Raw genomic sequence first — 20,705 nt, 5'->3', positions numbered from 1 at the left:
TCATGTAAAAGGGGGTATCAGCTACTGATCGGGATAAAGTCTTGGTCGGAGTTTCTCTTTAACCGATCGGTGCATGTGTGCCACACTGCTACAGCCTTAACAATCTACATAATTGTTGCAGTGCCATTGACTGTAATCGAATTGCGTGTAGTACCATTCGCAACACACTGCAGAGTAGGTGTCGCCTCTGCGTTGTCAGAAGTACTTCTGCCGCACCATGTCATAGTGCGGGTAGTGTGGCCAGTTTCCTAGAGACTAATGGCCACTGCGACGGTGGAGTGGCGAGGGAGAGTACCACGTCTCAAAGTGACAACATATAATGTGAAGGGGACCTCAATTGAGCATAATGCGGCATACTGCTTAAAAGCCAGTCATTTACCATTCACCCCCCACAGGCGGGGAAGCAGTATGCACAAAGGAGTTGGCTGTTGCTGGGCCAAGTTGATCTGAAGGACTGATGGCTTGTGGGACGGCGGTTGGGGGCCTCTGTACACATACCTAACTATGGGCTGAGGCGGTCGTTATTGGCCACCTCAGCCGACTTTAGTCATGCGTGGGTACGAGACCTAAGAGCTTGGTAATTTCACTCACACAGCAGTGTTTGACATGGTTCAGGAGCTCGAAAATCCAGCCCCATTCCCAACTTGCAGCACATGCAGGGCTGCCTTTCAGCAGAGCACTCAGTGTATCCTCATAGATTGCATCATTGTAAATTAAGAGCAATATGAATATGATGCTGGTTTATTACAAATGTTTTGCTGTGATGATTCAGGTTTGTTAGGACAGGGAAGAAAGGCACACGGCAGCAGATGTAACAACCTGACAAGGCTGTGTTTATTGGATACACAATACATCCAATTGAAACACTTGATAACTGGACAAGCAGCATCCAGCATCAAAAATATATATAAGTAACCCAAAATTAATTATGTATTGGAATGTGCAGAAAGGGCTTCAAAATTAATTAACCCTATCCTTAAAGTGTACCCGAGGCGACGTGACATGATGAGATAGACAGGTGTATGTACAGTACAAAACATTAATAACCAGGCGGTATTACTGGCTTTATTTTGAGTTAATTTCTAGGCATAGAAGTGTCAGCTTCTGTCTTGTCAGTACCTTGTCAGGAATACAGTAAACATCACTGATAAGCTGATTAAAGTAATAAAAGTTTTTCTGGCAGAATACAACTTCTGAGCTCAGGAGAGAGAGAGATAAAAAGGTTAATAGTTTATGTATTTTAAGTCTGGGACACTTATTAGGCTGTCACTAATTAGAGACAATAAAACATTCAACTTACTTTTTAATTGTTTAAATATAAAAGAAAACCCTGGGATACATAAAAAAAGTCATTTTAGGAGTAGGAGTATGAATATAATGGTTTATCTCATCAGTTTATTGTCATTTCGGGTTCACTTTAAACAGAAAGGCCATAAATCTGCAACAAACCATATCCTACCTAATAAAACCTAAGTGTCTCTGCATCCCATGTCCGTGTGTGTCCCTGTGTTTGTGCTGCTGCGCATGTGCCGCAGGGGCAGCCGTTGTTGGGACAGGAGCAGGACAGCCAGGGGGCCGGCGTGAGCGCGCGCATGTGCACTGACAGGTGGCGGCGATGATAGACCTAGACCCCGTTATTAAACGGACTAAGGTCACTAGTACAGTATAACACTGATCTTTATATTATATCCATTCCATATTAAAAAAAATTAAAAACAGGAACATATTATGCAGTGGTGATCAGTTTGAATTAAATATTCTAATGACAGGGTATCCTACCTAATAAAGCCTAAGGCTCAACACACACCATACAATCGTGGGTGTTCAATCTTACCACTTACATGTAGTATAAGAGCTTATACAATCAATGATTCAAGGTATGTTCAATCTGTTGGCCCTTATACTACATAGATTTGGTAAATCTGTACAACCAAGATTGTATGGTGTGTGTTGAGCTTAAGTGTCTCTGCGGCCCATGTCCGTGTTTGTGTGTGTCCCTGCGTTTGCGCTTCTGCGCATGTGCCGCAGGGACAGCCATTGTTGGGGCAGGACAGCCAGGGGGCCGGCCAGGCGTGTGTGCGCTCGCGCGCTGACAGACCTAGAGCCCATTATTAAACGGGCTAAGATCACTAGTCAGAAATAATCACCTAATGGTTAAATAGTATAGCTGGTAAAATGACACAAAGAGAATACCGTATATTCCGGCGTATAAGACGACTGGGCGTATAAAATGACCCCCCAACTTTTCCAGTTAAAATATAGAGTTTGGGATATATTTGCCGTATAAGACTACCCCTCTTCCAACGCACACAAAATAAAAATTGAAAAAACATCATATACTGGTGCTCTGTATGAACAGATATGGATGCTGTACTGTACGTGGCACCCATTATATAACAGTATATAGGCACTTGACTGGTTGGATTGGTCAGCTCTCCTTGTCTACCTATTTATAAGAGCAGTATGGAAGAATAGATCGCAATGTGACCATAAAACACGCCTCTTTCACCCTTCTGGCCCGCCCTTGTATCCTATTTACCTCCTTCTCTGCCTCTCAGATCTCGCACATGTGCACCTGCGCCGCTTCACTACAGTCCTCAGCAGTGAGATCTGAGAGGCGGTAACAGGATAGGGCGTATCACCCGGCATCAATGACACCCGGCGTATAAGACGACCCCTGACTTTTCAGAAGATTTTCAAGGGTTAAAAAGTAGTCTTATACACCAGTATATACAGTACTTATAATTAAAGGGGTTCTTTCGCGAAAAAAATAGGCAGTTAAAAAATGTGACAGATGACAGGTTTTGGGCCAGTCCATCTTTTTAAGGGGGATTCTCAGGGCTTTCTTTGTTTTCAACAGCATTTCCTGAACAACAGTTGCAAAATCTAACTGACATAATAGTGTGCAAGTGATTAGGGAGGCTGGCTGATATCTTGCTATTTTGGCAGTTAAACTGCTGTTCAGGAAATGCTGTTGAAAACAAAGAAAGCCCTGAGAATCCCCCTTAAAAAGATGGACTGGCCCAAAACCTGTCATCTGTCACATTTTTTAAATGCCTACTTTTTTCGCGAAAGAACCCCTTTAAGGAGATCAGTGTTATTTTCGGTTTGGTGCAGTATTATGTCCTTTCTGTTAGGGTTACACAATACATACAAAACTGGCCTGAAATTGCTTAAACAACACATTAGTCGCCAGTTATTTCAGCAACAGATGAACAATAAGGATCAGCACCACAATGGAGTTAAAAAATGGTGTTAAAAGCGGAGCTGAAGTCTAGGAGAATCCTGGCATAGGTATTAGGTCTGTTGAGATGCTCTGTGATGTACTGATACACTCAATCTACCTGAGAACTTGTGCAAGCCAGATGGCTCCCCTCTATATTTAGCAAATCTCTGTCCCTGGGAAAAGTTCCCTCTTGCTTAAAAAAATCAACCATCATTTCAATCCACAGCCAGGAGTCACAGATCTAAACAACTACAAGCCTGTTGCCTTAAAGAGAAACTCTGACCAAGAATTGAACTTTATCCCAATCAGTAGCTGATACCCCCTTTTACATGAGAAATCTATTTCCTTTCACAAACAGACCATCAGGGGGTGCTGTATGGGCGCTGTATGGCTGATATTGTGGTGAAACCCCTCCCACAAAGAAATTCTGTGTATGTACTCTTGGCAGTTTCCTGTCTGTGAACCTTGCTGCATTGTGGGAAATAGCTGTTTACAGCCGTTTCCAACTGCCAAAAAAAACATGCAGCAGCTACATCACCTGCCAACAGTAAAAATGTCACCATGTAATAAATGTCAGAATGTAAATCAGGGATTTAAAAGCTTTACAATGGACAAACACTAAGTCATTTATACATAATTATTGTAAAAATGAAGCACTTTTTTATTACATTATTTTCACTGGAGTTCCTCTTTAACACCAACTGGCATGAAGACTTTCAAAAGACTGATTCTCAACCATCTGAAGCACCACACCGCTACCCTCCTGGATCCTCTTCAATTTGGGTATGAGGCAAATAGGTCCATAGAGGACACCATTAATATGCAGTCTTGGCCTGAGGCTTCCCTGGAGTTGTGCTTCTGGATGTGCCATAGTACACCGATCTCCTGGATTATAAATTATATACTACATACAGGCATACATCTAAAATTAACAATATTCTACTATTGTGCAGAGCGAATTCTGATAAATTTTAACAATATTGTACTATCACTAAACCTAACCCTATTCTCACAGTGCCCTCCCCCTACCAATGCCTAACCCTACTCAACATCCCCCTGCTGATGCCTAACCCTAACTAACATACCCTTGCTGATGCCTAACGCTAACCAACCCCCTACCAAAGCCTAACCATAACCGACCGCCCTCCCGATGCCCAACATTAGCCAACCACCTACTGATACCAAACCCTGAACCCCTCTCCAATTCCTAACCATAACCAACCCCCCCCCCCCCACACCGAATCCTTACCAAAACAGACCCCTGAACAGACCCATGCCTAATATTTAACCTCCCCTACCTGCACCCCCCCCCCCCAACAAACCCATTGATATACGCACTGCCTTCGCTGCAAAAGACATATACATCACTGGTGCAATTCTGTTACCCTCCTTAGATATCTTGTAACTTGAATGCAGTTTAACCTCATGACTGATTAATCAGCTTTAAGACCCTTTTAACAGGTCAGGAACCCCTTTTATGAGTCCATTACTGCAGCTGCAACTTCCAGAGCTGCATACTGTGATGTTCTCAGGCCTCACCCCCTTACAGACTGAACATCATGAACAACCAGTTATTTCCTTCAACTGTGCTGCTTCAAGAGGCAATGCCATTTTTTTTTTAAACAGCATTTTTTTTAGCTTGAGACGAGTACCTTGATACAAACAAGTAACACTTGCGCATTCTACTTACTGAGCAATTAGATGGTACATTTATCTCTGTGCGTTGTGTAGTGCAGTAGACCTTATACCAATATTCACTCTTCCTGAATAAACATTTCATTACAGAATACTTTCTAAGAATATCTTGTTTGTTTACATATCTTACATGTTTACTACTGGTGTGACATCATCATTCAAATGTGGTGCTCCAACATACTAAACACACTCTCTTTTACAAAGTTATGTCTACATCCCCCTTCATTGTGCAGCTTATAAATAGTGCAGCTGACATAGGCACTTTTCCCTCTTAAAATACCACAACATCTCTGCTGATCTCTTCTGAAATGTTATTTTGAAGAAATGTGAACAGATTTCTAAGCAAATTGCACAAGGTCTTCTCTCCAGGGTGTTCTGAGCCTCATAACTCACTGACGGACAATGAGAAGGGAAAAACAGCGGAAGTTAATGGCACAGTTCAGGCCACAAAACAAAGGAAAGATTTCAGATACTTTGAAATACTGACCCTTTTGTAACTTGCCAATAAAATGTGCCCTTCTTTCCGTTTTGGCAGGCTTGGGGTTGCCTAGCACATGATGAGCATGCCTCCAATGTATGAATTGTCACAGAGGTAAAATAAAATCCAAAGACACAAACATTAACACCAGAAAAATGTATGCAGCACATGCAAATTCCTACATCGTACATGGAGGAGAGCGCAGCCACGAGAGCATAACCAAGAAGTCCTGTCAGATACGTTCAGAGAGGCCTTGCACTGCAGTGGTGGGGCTCCTGGATGGATCAGGGAGCCTCTGGACAATTACCCTTCTGTGTGAAATGTGGTATTTTTCGCCGATAAATCTTGCTTTAAAGGGACACTTAAGGCAGGAATAAAAAAAAAAATCAGTTTTACTTGCCCGTGGCTTCTACTAGCCGTCCCGTGTCCTCGCAGTCATTCACGGAGCCTCCAGTCCCCCGCCACCAGCTAGTTTCATTTTCGCTGACGGGCTCTGACAGGGAGTCGGCAGGCTTTCTGCATTTGCGCAGGCCTGGCCACGCGTATCTTTCTTCATGTTCCCGTCCTCAATAGCATCCTGCACAGGCGCAGGGCGCTATTGCGGACGGGAACGCAAAGAAAAATACTCGTGGCCAGGCCTGTCAGCGAAAACAAAACTAGCTGGCGGCGGGGGACCGGAGGCTCCGTGAGTTACTGCAAGGGCACGGGACAGCTGCAGGGGACTGGTAGAAGCCCCAGTAAAATAAAATTGTTTTTTTTTGTTCCTGGCTTAAGTGTCCCTTTAAATTTCTGGTGACATGATGGCAAGCAGATAACACCAGGCTCTGTGGGTGGCTTTATTTAACACACATCTTCAGAGCAAAAAGATGCCCATATATCTACCGATTTGGCGGGCGATTGACCATCTGATTAGATAATTACTATAGAATTAGATGAAAATCCAAAAGCATGTCTTGATCATTCCAGTGCTTCTCTCCCCCCCCCCCCCCCCCTTTCCTCCCAGTTAGTAGTCTTCGACCGACTGCTCTGTGTCACTGCGGGAAGCTCAGGAAACCTTTAGCCTGAGAGCTCCCAAAAAAATGGGTGGCTCTGCACTGCACCTGTATGAGTGTGCTCTCTCGCACATGCCCATACGGAGCCGGCCTGTCTTCGGGAGCACTCAGGAATGGAGGTGACAGCACTTGAACGAGGGGACCGTGAAGGCTCTATAGGACCAAGAGCCTTCACTCTCCATAGGTATGTTTATATTTTTTTTAATCTACTTCAGTTTTGCTTTAATGGCCCTTGCAAAATGAATGCGTTGCATCTCATTAGCCAAAATGTGACTCAACACCTTAAGTGCAAAAGGGCCCTAAAAGGGTCTATTCACAGCCTAAATGTGATACAACAGAGTATCAGTTATCCAGCACCGGCAGTGTGGGAAGGTCCCAAGTCCTGCTGGAAAATGCTAGTCAGAAAAAAAAAGTTCTCTAAAATTTCTTGGCTGCAACTGTACTGACTTTGGACTTGGAAATGCACTGACTTTGAAAATGCTAAATTTACCAAAAAGTGGGCTTTGGACCACTGAGAAACAATAGTCTGTTTTTTAATTAGCCCATTTAAGATGTTTCTCATGATGTCTGTGGTACAGAAGTGGCTTGACCCAAGGAATGCAACAGTTGTAGCCCATGTCTGTGTGTGGTGGCTCTTAAAGCACTGACTCCAGTTGCAGTCCACTCCCCAAATGTTTGAATAGGCTGTGCCACCTCATTTCTCAAGGCCACGGGTAATTCTTTAAAAAATTCAACTCGCCTTTCCATTATTGTGCATGACTACAGCAGTCCGTGAACAACCAGATTCTTTAGCAATGACCTTTTGTCGATTACCCGCCGTGTGGAGAATGTCAATGATTGTCTTCTGGACAACTATCAAATCAGCAATCTTTCCCATGATTGTGTGGCCTACTGAACCAGAGATCATTTAATGGCTTTAAAGATAATTTGGGTTCATTAGTGGAGTGGAAGGAGACATCATTCATGAGTCTACAATACTGGACTTTTTCACAATACTCCAATTTCTGAGATACTGAATGTTGGGGTTTTTGTTACCTGTAGGCCAAAATCAATGAAATGAAAATAAATAAAAGCTTGAAATACAGGATCTTCTCAAAAAAATTAGCATACCGTGATAAAGTTCATTATTTTCTGTAATGTACTGATAAACTTTAGACTTTCATATATTTTAGATTCATTACACACAACTGAAGTAGTTCAAAGCCTTTTATTGTTTTAATATTGATGATTTTGGCATACAGCTCATGAAAACCCAAAATTCCTATCTCAAAAAATTAGCATATAATGAAAAGATTCTCTAAATGAGCTATTAATCTAATCACCTGAATCAACTAATAAACTCTAAACACCTGCAAAAGATTCCTGAGGCTTTTAAAAACTCCCAGCCTGGTTCATTACTCAAAACCGCAATCATGGGTAAGACTGCCGACCTGACTGCTGTCCAGAAGGCCATCATTGACACCCTCAAGCAAGAGGGTAAGACACAAAAAGAAATTTCTGAACGAATAGGCTGTTCCCAGAGTGCTGTATCAAGGCACCTCAGTGGGAAGTCTGTGGGAAGGAAAAGGTGTGGCAGAAAATGCTGCACAACGAGAAGAGGTGACCGGACCCTGAGGAAGATTGGAGAGATGGACCGATTCCAGCCCTTGGGGGACCTGTGGAAGCAGTGGACTGAGTCTGGAGTAGAAACACCCAGAGCCACCGTGTACAGGTGTGTGCAGGAAATGGGCTACAGGTGCCGCATTCCCCAGGTAAAGCCACTTTTGAACCAGAAACAACAGCAGAAGCGCCTGACCTGTACTTGACACTGGACTTCAGGCATTTTGGCATTTCCCTCTCCCCAGTCTTCCTCCAGACTCTGGCATCTTGATTACCAAATGACGTGCAAATGTTGCTTTCATCCGAAAAAAGTACTTTGGACCACTGAGCAACAGTCCAGTGCTACTCCTCTGTAGCCCAGGTCAGGCGCTTCTGCTGCTGCTTCTGGTTCAAAAGTGGCTTGATCTGGGGAATGTGGCACCTGTAGCCCATTTCCTGCACACACCTGTACACGGTGGCTCTGGATGTTTCCACTCCAGACTCAGTCCACTGCTTTCGCAGGTCCCCCAAGGTCTGGAATCGGTCCTTCTCCCCAATCTTCCTCAGGGTCCGGTCACCTCTTCTCATTGTGCAGCGTTTTCTGCCACACTTTTTCCTTCCCACAGACTTCCCACTGAGGTGCCTTGATACAGCACTCTGGGAACAGCCTATTCGTTCAGAAATTTCTTTCTGTGTCTTACCCTCTTGCTTGAGGGTGTCAATGATGGCCTTCTGGACAGCAGTCAGGTCGGCAGTCTTACCCATGATTGCAGTTTTGAGTAATGAACCAGGCTGGGAGTTTTAAAAGCCTCAGGAATCTTTTGCAGGTGTTTAGAGTTAATTAGTTGATTCAGATGATTAGGTTAATAGCTCATTTAGAGAACCTTTTCGTGATATGCTAATTTTTTGAGATAGGAATTTTGGGTTTTCATGATCTGTATGCCAAAATCATCAATACTATAACAATAAAAGGCTTTGAACTACTTCAGTTGTGTGTAATGAATCTAAAATATATGAAAGTCTAAAGTTTATCAGTACATTACAGAAAATAATGAACTTTATCACAATATGCTAATTTTTTGAGAAGATCCTGTATATCATTCTGAATGTAATACATTTATAGGATATTCACTTTTTGAATTACTGAAATCTTTTTTTAATGATATTCTAATTTATCAAGACACACGTGGATGTATATCTAGAATCTATTGTTCATAGCACATCACTGACATATAAAGCTAAATTGTAGATTTTTATATTACAATTTTCAATACATGTTGTAAGGATTTGGAATCATTTTTGGATTTTTATTGCAGCCCAGTATGGAGAAACTACTCCAAGAGAGAATAAAAAGTTTTTGGTAGAGATAGAATTGTTTCTACTTTTTATTTTGTGTCTCAAGACTACCAATTTTAGGCCTCATTCACATTAAACGCATTCGGAGGCAGATCCGTACGAACATCAGAAGTGCACAGACTGCACTGTCTGATGTTGACATTACATGCGATGCACGAAAGCACTGCTGCACACATTTTTTGGCAAAATGCATGTCTCACCCATTAACTACAGTGAATGGGATAAGCCACACAACGCATGGAAACGCTGATGGCGTGCAATTGTAGGTTCTATGGAAAAGAACTGAGGAAAAAAGCTCTCCACAATAAGACCAAACAAACAAAAAAACAAAAACAAAAAAAAGTAACTTGACTTTAAACTGCTTATTAACCTCGACCTCCTGAGCGGCCCAACACGGGCATACCGCTCGCTAGCATCAGGAGTCCCCCAGGAATAATCTAATAGAGAATGTTTGCAAAAGGTTTAGCTAACACTAGGCTAGCTAGTATAGGTTGCCAGTACCTCCCAATTGCCTCCGATCCCCCCCAATCCAGCCGTTTATGCATTACCCATGCGCCAGCGATCGGCGCAGCCCCGGTCTTCTCTATGGGGAGGATGGTGACTGCGCATGACGTCTGTGATGTCATGTACGATCCTCCCCATAGAGAAGACCGGAGCTGTGCCAATCGCTGGAACCAGGCTGGGTAATGTATAAATGGCTGGATCGGAGGCAATCGGAGGGTGCTGGCAACCTATAGCTAGCCTAATGCTAACTAAACCTTTTGCAAGCATTCATTCTACTAGATTATGCCTGGGAACTCTGAGGCTGCAAAACCTCCTGAGCGGCGTAACGCTCAGGAGGTTAATGTATGACTGTAACAGGGTATTTAAATCCCATCAGTATATATAGGATTCTGTAAGGGCCCGTTTCCACTGCAGCGGAAATCAGGCCGAATTTGCAGTTTACCCGCAAGCAAATTGCATGGGGCAACTCTGCCATAGGGGATAATGCTGCCGCCGTCCAAATCGCTTGCCTTGAGATTCGGACAACATTGCATTTTTCCATGCGGGAAGCAGCGGCTCCCATAGCCGTGCATGGCACGGCTTCTAGGATTCATCTGCATACTTGCAGACCAGGAAGTGCAGCCGTGCGCAGCGGCTAGTGGAAACAAGCCCTTATTGTTAAGGTTTGAGGGAGTAGAGATAAGCATTATTTAGTCATGCTGACCCAATACAGAATTTCATGTTGATATTTGTAGATACAAAATACTACCCCTTCACATTTCCAGATATGATAAACACAAAGTCTTAAACTATAGTTTGTTTTTTTGTTTCTCTCCAGGTCAGATCTCATCAAAAGAGATCAACTGCAACAATTTTCTTACGGTAATTGAAAATGAGGGAACCTGCTACTTTTTTTGCTGTCAGACACGTCAGAAGTGAAAATAAATGAAAGACTGAATATATACTGATAAAAGGATTATCATTTTATTAATGAATGTTAAAGAAAGTAAAGCATTGTAGTAAAGTGCAATAACGTCATGTTAAACACACCAAGAAGGCATGTGTCACCAGTTAGGAATTGTCATCTGACTCTCAAATACACAGGTAGTTTTATTATTCATTTCATTGTGTATTGTATATAATAGGTGTATTGTTTTAATATTTCTTATTTAGGTTGAAGGTGAGCAATAACTTTTGTAAACTTACCATCGGTATCAAAACAGCTAACTTATTTCACTTTCTGTAGAGGACATATAGTTATATCCATCTAAAGGTGCCCATTAACAGTACAATTTTTCCTTTACATTCAATTTTTCAACACTTTTTATGATCGAATCGTGTAGAAAACTGCACTATTTGACATAAATTTGCAATCAATGTGATGCGATTCTTTGGTCGATCAGAAAAGGAAGAATTATGGATCTCAAAGTTGGAATTAATGCCCAAATTGGAATTTAAAACCGTTCTGTTAATGGGAACATCTATAATTACCTACCAATCAGTTACGATGTTTCAGATTACATCGGATGAAAAAAATTATACTGTTAAAGGGCAGCAACAAAGGGGTAAACTATCACTCTTCCAATCATTTTAGTGTATGCGCGTTTGTGTGTATGTGTGTGATTAAAGATAAGAGAACCACGCCACAATCATGTATGGAACTATTTTCTCCAGCACTTTCAAAAACAGGTGATGGCAATGGCACACTTATGCATTGAACCAGCCCAAACGATCATTTTAATGCGTAGTTCATACTATACACGTTATGAAATGCCACCACTACAAATGTTGGCATAATGCAATGCACACTCTGCACATTATGACATGCACTCACCAGGATGGATCTTCAGATCTGCAGATGAATGTCTGTTAAACAAGATGTGTATGAGGATCTGCAGATATCATAGACTATGAATGCATGTTGCAGGAACGGATCTTTTGCAGATACTGAGCTGTTGCATGTGTACAGCATCTTTGTGTTATCTTGCAAAGATTTCTGTCTGATGGGGAGTTCAGCTTAATAGAATAGACTGTGTAGAGTATGGCTCTTATACTACATGGAAGGGAGTAAAATTGGTCTGTGATCTTTCATTTTTCAGACTATGGTCTGATGTGTGTATGCACTTATAGAATTAAGGTTGCTATGGTAGCATGCTTGTTAACTCACACACATTATCCAGTGATTCACTATAAAAAGTGTATTTGAGTAATGTGGCCCATCACAACGCAGGGATATGAACATGCCCATGGATTTCTATCGGCAGTGTGTTTCGCATACAACAATGTGCATAGTGTGCCGGCATTCAAAGTCTTCAAAATGTAAAAGGAATAAAAGGTTTGACTAAATGTATGGCCGCAGGTGTTGCATTTCCAGTAAGAATAGTACTGCTTTCCATATGGCCAGGCTGAAATCCAATTTTCTAATTTTATTTAAAATGTTTTCATTACATCCTAAATGTTTTATGCACAATTGCTGTTTTCTCTTTCATCATTTCGAGACTCATCTCAGAGAGAGACAATATTCTGTATTCTTCACCTGTATCTGATAAATCCTTAGGGCTCATACACAACATACATTTCTGCAAACACATGCATTTACCACAGGGAACACTTTACCACACCAGTGCATTCACATGCTTTGGGTTTTTCAACTGCACACATCTTTGGCCTGGTGCACACCGAGCAGTTTTTGAAGCGTTCCGCAAACCGATTCCGCCCGTGAAAACGCTTGGCTAATGTATTTCAATGGGATGGTGCACACCAGAGGTTTGAGGTTTTTAGCAAACCACAAACGTGGGTCCTGCAGCACTTTTGCCGTTTGCAGATGCAAGTTTAGGAAAAGCTCAAACAGCTCTGAAAAACGCTAGATCAGAGCTGTTTTCCAGGAGGTTTTGGTACATTAGCTGTTCAGTAACAGCTTCACTGTAACAATATTTGTAATCTGCTACCAAAAACGTTCAAAAAAACCCCCACTAGGCATGTTTAGAAAACGTCTCTGAATATGCCTAGAATGGCTCAGAAATCTGCTTCAAAAACCTCTAGCGTTCTGCAGATCTGCTAGAGGTTTTTGATGTGCACTTTGCCTAAGTGTGTGGAAATGAATATAAAATTGCTTTTCTACTCATTTCTTTGTGTATGAGCCCTTGCTGTACATTTTCTATTCTCACACAATAAAGGGAATCTGAAGTGAAAATAAACTTGTGATATGATTTGTATGTGTAGTACAGCTAAGAAATAGAACATTAGTAGCACAGATATGAGTCTCATATTGTTTCCAGTACAGGAAGAGTTAATAAACTTCAGTTATTTATGCAAACGAGCTTCTGTGAGCTCTGCGACTTTATAAAGTCGTGGACAACACTGTCTTTTGATGCACTTATCTCAACTGTCTCATTGTTTCTTCTTTGTTTATGGTTTTTCTGCATAGAAAAGTTCAAAGGGTCAGCAGCCTGCTCTGTGAAATCATTTAAAATGCTGAGTGTATTGTGGAAACTGCAATTATTAGAGAATAATGCATTTATAAAAAGCTATATACATGAAAATAAAAATGACACTATTTTCTTTGCTACTAATTATCTGTACTACACAACCAATTCATTATGTCATGAATCTTTTTTTTTTTTTTTTTTGCTTCAGTGTCACTTTAACTAAGGCTGGTTTCACAGTAGGACGTTGCGTTTTAAGGGACGTTATGGTCACATAACGTGCCCCTAACGCAACGCCTGGTGCTCTCTGCTGTGGACGTCAGAGTGAGCCGCGTTGTGCAGCTCACTCTGGCGTCTGCGATGCCGTGATGCGTACTCTTGGACGCATGCGGCATTACGTGGTCCCGCCCGGCCAATTGCCGCACAGAACGGCAACTCCAGGAAGTAAACACTGCACGTCACTGAGTGCAGTGAATATTAATTAGCCATGTGCCTGGCCGCTCTCCGCTCCTCCCCAACATTACTGAGCATGTGCAAGCAGTCTAACACAGCTCTGCCGCTTATAAAGTACTGCATGCAGTACGTTGTCTTATGGCGCAGCGTTACTAAGTAACGCAACGTGGGCACGGTGAACAGCCCATTGATTTTTCATTGCTGTGCGGTGGGGTGCGTTACAGGCTGCTCTAACATGCGCCTGTAACGTCTCACTGTGAAAGCAGCCTAAAGGAATAAACGTGTATGTTGGCATACAAATACAGGGGAAAAAAAGGGTGAGGAAAGCCTGAAGAACATTTGTAAGCCCTACGTTGATGAAATCCTGCAGAACCACATTGTATTCTATTTATCTAAAGGGAACCTAAACTGAGAAGGATATGGATTTTTCCTTTTAAAATAATACCAGTTGTGTACCTTTTGGGGTTTGAGGATGTGTGCGTTGAGCATGGACCATCAATGATATGCAAATAATTCTGAGTTAATGTAAGATTATGAAAATGTATGCAGCTTGAAAATAGATCATATTCTGCTTAGTTGGAAATTCCTTTTCAAGCTGTATACATTTTTCAGTGCAGCTGCTTTGCAACAATTAGTGGCTGTCAGTAGACATTTTGCAAACTGAATTATTTTGCAATGTCTAATTCATGCACCGTAAACATTCATGCAGCTTAGAATACAGTAATCACAAGTAATCAAGCCTGGAAATGAACACAAGACAGCCAGATTTTAGTCTGCATGAACGCACATAGAATGTATTACTGCCTGACGTTAAAGGACAACTGTAGTCAGAGGTATATGGAGGCTGCCATATTTATTTCCTTTTAAGCAATACAAGTTGCCTGGCAGCCCTGCTGGTCTATTAAGCTGCAGTCGTGTCTGAATCACTCCAGAAACAAGTATGCAGCTAATCTGGTCAGATCTGACAAAAATGTCAAACACCTGATCTGCTGCATGCTCGGTCAGGGTCTATGGCTAAAAGAATTAAAGGCAGACGATCAGCAGGATAGCCAGGTAACTAGTATTTCTAAAAAGAAAATAAATATGGCAGCCTCCATATAATTCTCACTACAGTTGTCCTTTAAAGGCTGTTGTGTTGAAACTGGCAGCTGTGGTGACCCAGTTTATTGAAGAACTAATGCAAAAGAAAAAAAAAATTAATTAAAAAACATACCTATAAAATGTACATTTATCCCAGAGTAAAGTGCACCATATTTTCTTTAACCTATATTGCTATCACTTACAATAGGTAGTGAAAAATTTGACAGATTTTTTCGGCTTGGACCAGTCCATCTCCTCATGGGAATATTCTCAGTCATTCACAAAAGCTCTTAGTGCCCTTTTACACTTACATTTGTAATGTCTCATTTGCAAAGGTATGAATCACTGCAGACTGACATGCTGAGAACAGTGTAATATTGAAGCAGAGTTATATGGAAACAAAAGCCTGTCAGGTATCAGGTTTCACACAATTACAAATGTTTATGTTGCACATAAGATACATTTCCTTTGCTCTCTGTGAGAGAAAGCTCTGTCTGAGCTTTCTGCAAACAGAGTTAACAGATGCACTGTGATAGAATTCCCCCCTCCCCTCATGGCTCACTCTGAGAAGAAAAGTGTGAAAGGAATTAGATAACAGTAAACAAAGAGTTAAAGGGATACTGTAGGGGGTCGGGGGAAAATGAGCTGAACTTACCCGGGGCTTCTAATGGTCCCCCGCAGGCATCCTGTGTTGGCGCAGCCACTCACCGATGCTCCGGCCCCGCCTCCAGTTCACTTCTGGAATTTCTGACTTTAAAGTCAGAAAACCACTGCGCCTGCACGCCCGTGTCCTCGCTCCCACTGATGTCACCAGGAGTGTACTGCGCAGACACAGACCATACTGGGCCTGTGCTGTGCGCTCTTGATGACATCAGCGGGATCGAGGACACGGCAAAGCAGGCGCACTGGTTTTCAGACTTTAAAGTCTGAAATTCCAGAAGTGAACCGGAGGCGGGGCCGGAGCATCGGTGAGTGGCTGCACCAACACAGGATGTCTGCGGGGGATCGTTAGAAGCCCCGGGTAAGTTCAACTCATTTTCCCCTGACCCCCCTACAGTATCCCTTTAAGGATTCAAACGTACACACTTAGCAGCTGTAAAATAAAAACAGACACTTACCTGGGGCTTCTACCGGCCCCCTTCAGCTGTAATGTTCCACGCTGTCCTCCAACGATCCGCCGTTCATTGCCGCCGGCCCCAGTCTAACGTGGCATCTCATCCAACTGCTGCTCCATGGCGCGCATCATCAGAAGCTTACTGCGCAAGCGCAGTACAAGAAAACTTTGTACTGCGCCTGTGCAGTAAGCTCCCAATGAGGCAAGCGGGAACGAGCAGTATTTGCCTTGTTAGACAAATAATTGCCCGGTGCCGGGGGAACGGGTGATCGAAGGACGGCGGCGCGGGACATTACAGCTATAGGGCATGCCCCCCCCCCGAGAACCACTATAAAGAGAACCCGAGGTGGGATTTACTTATGCTAGTGGGGCACAGAGGCTGGTTGTGCACACTAACACCAGCCTCTGTTGCCCCATGGTGTGCCTCCAAGACCCCCCTGCGCGCCGCTATACCCCCCGCAGTGCTGGCGACACGCAGCGTGTAGCCAGCACAATGTTTACCTATGCGGCGTCAGTCAGTGTCGATCCCCCACCTCCTCCATATCGGCGCTACCCGCCCGCGTCCCTTCCCTCCCACTGATTGGAGGGAAGTGACGCGGGCGGGTAGCGCCGATACGGAGGAGGCGGGGGAGCGGCGCTAACAGACAGGCAGAGGTAAACATTGTGCTGGCGACACGCTGCGTGTCACCAGCACTGCGGGGGGTATAGCGGCGCACAGGGGGGTCTTGGAGGCACACCATGGGGCAACAGAGGCTGGTGTTAGTGTGCACAACCAGCCTCTGTGCCCCACTAGCATAAGGAAATCCCACCTCGGGTTCTCTTTAATGCACTTTTCTTCTTCATAGCAGTGCATTGTAAAGAAAACTTCAGTTTTTCATTGCATAATGTGGAAGCGGCCATAGGGAAACATGGACATTGGACTGCACGTCAGTTGTCCTTTCAGTTACAACTGACAGCAACCAATTTCCTATAGGCCCCGTTTACACTTAATCTTCTTGCCGTTCTGATTCTTTCCAGATTTTAGGGTCTAAAAGAGGTGCAATTTTTTCCCACTCTTTCAGACCCTAAAACCTGAAAAAAAATCATTCTGGCAGGGAGATCTGTATCAGAATAAAAAATTTACCTTCCTGGGCTCCTGCGCTGCAGTTTTCTCTTTGCCCACAAGATGGCACTAATCTACATAGAAACGAACTTCTCGATATTTCTCTAATATAGAGAAGTTCGTTTCAAATATTAGCCCCGCCCCCGACGTCACACCGCCACCACCCCTCTGCTCCGACTGGCCGCTGGGTCCCCGGAAGAATAGCAGGGACATGGGGATCCCGGCGGCCAGGGAATGACCCCACACTGCCGGGGAGAGAGGCTGGAGTCCCGCTTCACAGCGCGATCGCGCGCAGGACTCCTCAACTACAGGTAAAGTGCTGCACTCCCTACCCCCGACCTGAGCTCGGGATCACCGCTAACAGCTTCTTTTTTCTACCCCGAGCTCAGGTCAGGAAAACCGGCAAGGAGGTTAATCAGTTGGTACGCATTTTTTCTTCTTCTCCATAGCAGTGCATTGTGAAAAAGATTTCAGTTAAAACGAGTTAAAGAGAAACCATGACCAAGAATTGAACTTCATCCCAATCAGTAGCCGATCCCCCATTTCACATGGGAAATCTATTCCTTTTCACACATGGATCATCAGGGGGCTCTGTATGGCTGATATTGTGGTGAAGCCCCTCCCACAGGAGACTGAGGACCATTTTCCTGGCAGTTTCCTGTGTGTGAACCTCTCTGCATTGTGGGAAATAGCCGTCTACAGATGTTTCCAACTGCCAAAAAAGCAAGCAGCAGGTACTTCCAGCGACATCACCTGCCAGCAGTAAAGATGTCGCCCTGTGATAAATGTCAGAATGTAAATCAGGGAGAGGAAAGCTTTTACAATGGGCAAACACTGACTGCTTCATTTTTACAATAATTATGTATAAATGATTTACTTTTTTTATTATACAATTTTCACTGGAGTTCCTCCTTAAAGAGAAACTCTGACCAAGAATTGAACTTTATCCCAATCAGTAGCTGATACCCCCTTTTACATGAGAAATCTATATTAACCACCCTGGCGTTCTGATTAAATCGCCAGGGTGGCTGCGGGAGGGTTTTTTTTAAATAAAAAAAAAACTATTTCATGCAGCCAACTGAAAGTTGGCTGCATGAAAGCCCACTAGAGGGCGCTCCGGAGGCGATCTTCCGATCGCCTCCGGCGCCCAGAATAAACAAGGAAGGCCGCAATGAGCGGCCTTCCTTTTGCTTATATCGTCGCCATAGCGACGAGCGGAGTGACGTCATCGACGTCAGCCGCCTCCGATCCAGCCCTTAGCGCTGGCCGGAACTTTTTGTTCCGGCTACGCTGGGCTCAGGCGGCTGGGGGGACCCTCTTTCGCCGCAGAGCGGCGGCGATCAGGCAGCACACGCGGCTGGCAAAGTGCCGGCTGCGTGTGCTGCTTTTTATTTCATTAAAATCGGCCCAGCAGGGCCTGAGCGGCAGCCGCTGGCGGTGTTGGACGAGCTGAGCTCGTCCAAACCGCTCAGCTGGTTAAACAAACAGACCATCAGAAGGCGATGTATAACTGATGTTATGGTAAACCCCTCCGACAAGAAACTGAGGACCGTAGTACTCCTGGCAGTTTCCTGTCTGTGAACCTTGTTGGATTGTGGGAAATGGCTGTTTACAACTGCCAAAAAAAGCATGCAGCAGCTACATCACCTGCCAACAGTAAAAATGTCACCATGTAATAAATGTCAGAATGTAAATCAGAGATTTAAAATATTTTACAATGGACAAACACTGACTAAATCATTTATACATTATTATTGTAAAAAGGAACCACTTTTTTTTTATTACATTTCCACTGGAGTTCCTCTAAGTGTGGAAGGTGCCATAGGAAAACATGGGCATTACTTTGAAAATCAGTTGACCTTTCAGTTATAACTGAGAGCAAATGATAGAAGTGTAAACAGGGCCTAATAAAAGGACCCTTACTGAATTGCACTTTAGTACAACTGCCAAAATAGTGTTGAGCAAGTGGAGAGGCTGGCCTACATCTTTGTATAGATCCTTTCCAGGCAGTGCTGTTGTACCGAATAAAGGTAATCATGAGGATATCCCATGAGGAGATGGGACTACTCCAAGATCTGTCAACTTTCTATTACCTACTTTGTGTGACAGCAAAAGGAAAAAGTAATTTATAATGCATTTTACTTTAGGAGAAATGTACAGTATATATTTAATTTTTTTTTAAGTTTCCATGATAGTGGTTGTTTAAAGAATCCAATGATGAATTAAACTATCCCTATCATCAGGCATCTAAATATACCATCTATTGTGTGAGGAATCAGGGCATACAGATATCACTTTTTGTGTGTAATTAGGCCTTTTTAACCCAATGATACAGTTTTAAACACATCATAAATATTGACAGCTGAGAGGATACCAGGTCCATGGGTGGAGATATTTTACTTTGCATAACCCGATTAAAAGGAACCCAAGGCAGTTCTAAAGCAAAAAAAATAAAATAAAAAAGGATTTGCCTAAGAAGAGGGAGTGTTTGGATCCTCCAGAGGCTTCCCATGTTCACCAGGACCCTTTGATTGTGCTCAGGACCCTTTGATTGTGACGGTGCTCTTTATGTACCAGCGTGGCCATGTTGCACCCATGCGAGTAGCACAGAGCTACTTGTGGACAAGCAGCTTCTCCTTCCTAAGCAGGCTGGCCGCACTCATGCATGAAGACGAGCATGGCCATGCAACGTATCCAACAAGTTTATATAGAATATGTTCCATAGTCCATGCAGCAACAGTGGGGGCCAGGAGGACATGGGAAACCTCTACAGGATCCGGAGGCTTCCCTCTTCATAGTTAAGTCTAAATAATATATTTTTTTTTCTTTGCCTTGGGTACACTTTAGAGAGGGTGGGTCACAGATTGAGCTAATTAGATTACAGACTACATGAATGTATATGCCCAACCATGCTGTAGAAAACATTTGGTGAAGAAACCTCTGACTAGGTACTCTAAGGGCCCGTTTCCACTTGTCGTGATACAATGATCGCATTACATCCGAACTGAAACCAATGCAAATCAATAGAGTAGTGTCCACTGACTGCAAATTTTCATTCGCAATGTGACCTGGGAAAAGAATCAGATGCAGGCTGCAGATTCTCACCGCATGCATCCTATTCACCTTACACTTATAGGAAGCCACATCCGGACTTCCGGATGACGACCAGAACATTGCATCATCCTGCTAATGGAAATGGGCTTCAACACCTATATTACATTAGCTGATCAAGGCACTTATTCACAGAGAAAAATCCCTGTGCCAGCACAGGAAAACATACCTGCACTGACAAGTCTACCAAAGCATCTTTCTATCCTGGTACTGGACTTCCCTCTATTTTTTGGACCTTCACCAGCTGTGTCTACAATGATTTGACATGACTTCCAGGGAGAACCTACTGATTCTGTAGCCCAGTGATGGCTAACCTTGGCACTCCAGCTGTGGTGGAACTACAAGTCCCATGAGGCATTGCAATACTCTGACAGCTGTAAGCATAACTCAGCGAGGCATGATGGGATTTGTAGTTTAGTCACAGCTGGAGTGCCAAGGTTAGCCATCACTGCTATAGCCACTGGAGCTGTCAATAATACATCTTGAGTTGGTATGGACGATTTGCTGTGAAGCAGTCAACCAGCTGTTTGGGAACTGACAAAATGTTCTGCT

The sequence above is a fragment of the Hyperolius riggenbachi genome, chromosome 2, assembly GCF_040937935.1.
Source record: "Hyperolius riggenbachi isolate aHypRig1 chromosome 2, aHypRig1.pri, whole genome shotgun sequence".
NCBI classification, from domain to species: domain Eukaryota; kingdom Metazoa; phylum Chordata; class Amphibia; order Anura; family Hyperoliidae; genus Hyperolius; species Hyperolius riggenbachi.
Note: the sequence above shows the minus strand (reverse complement) of the source record.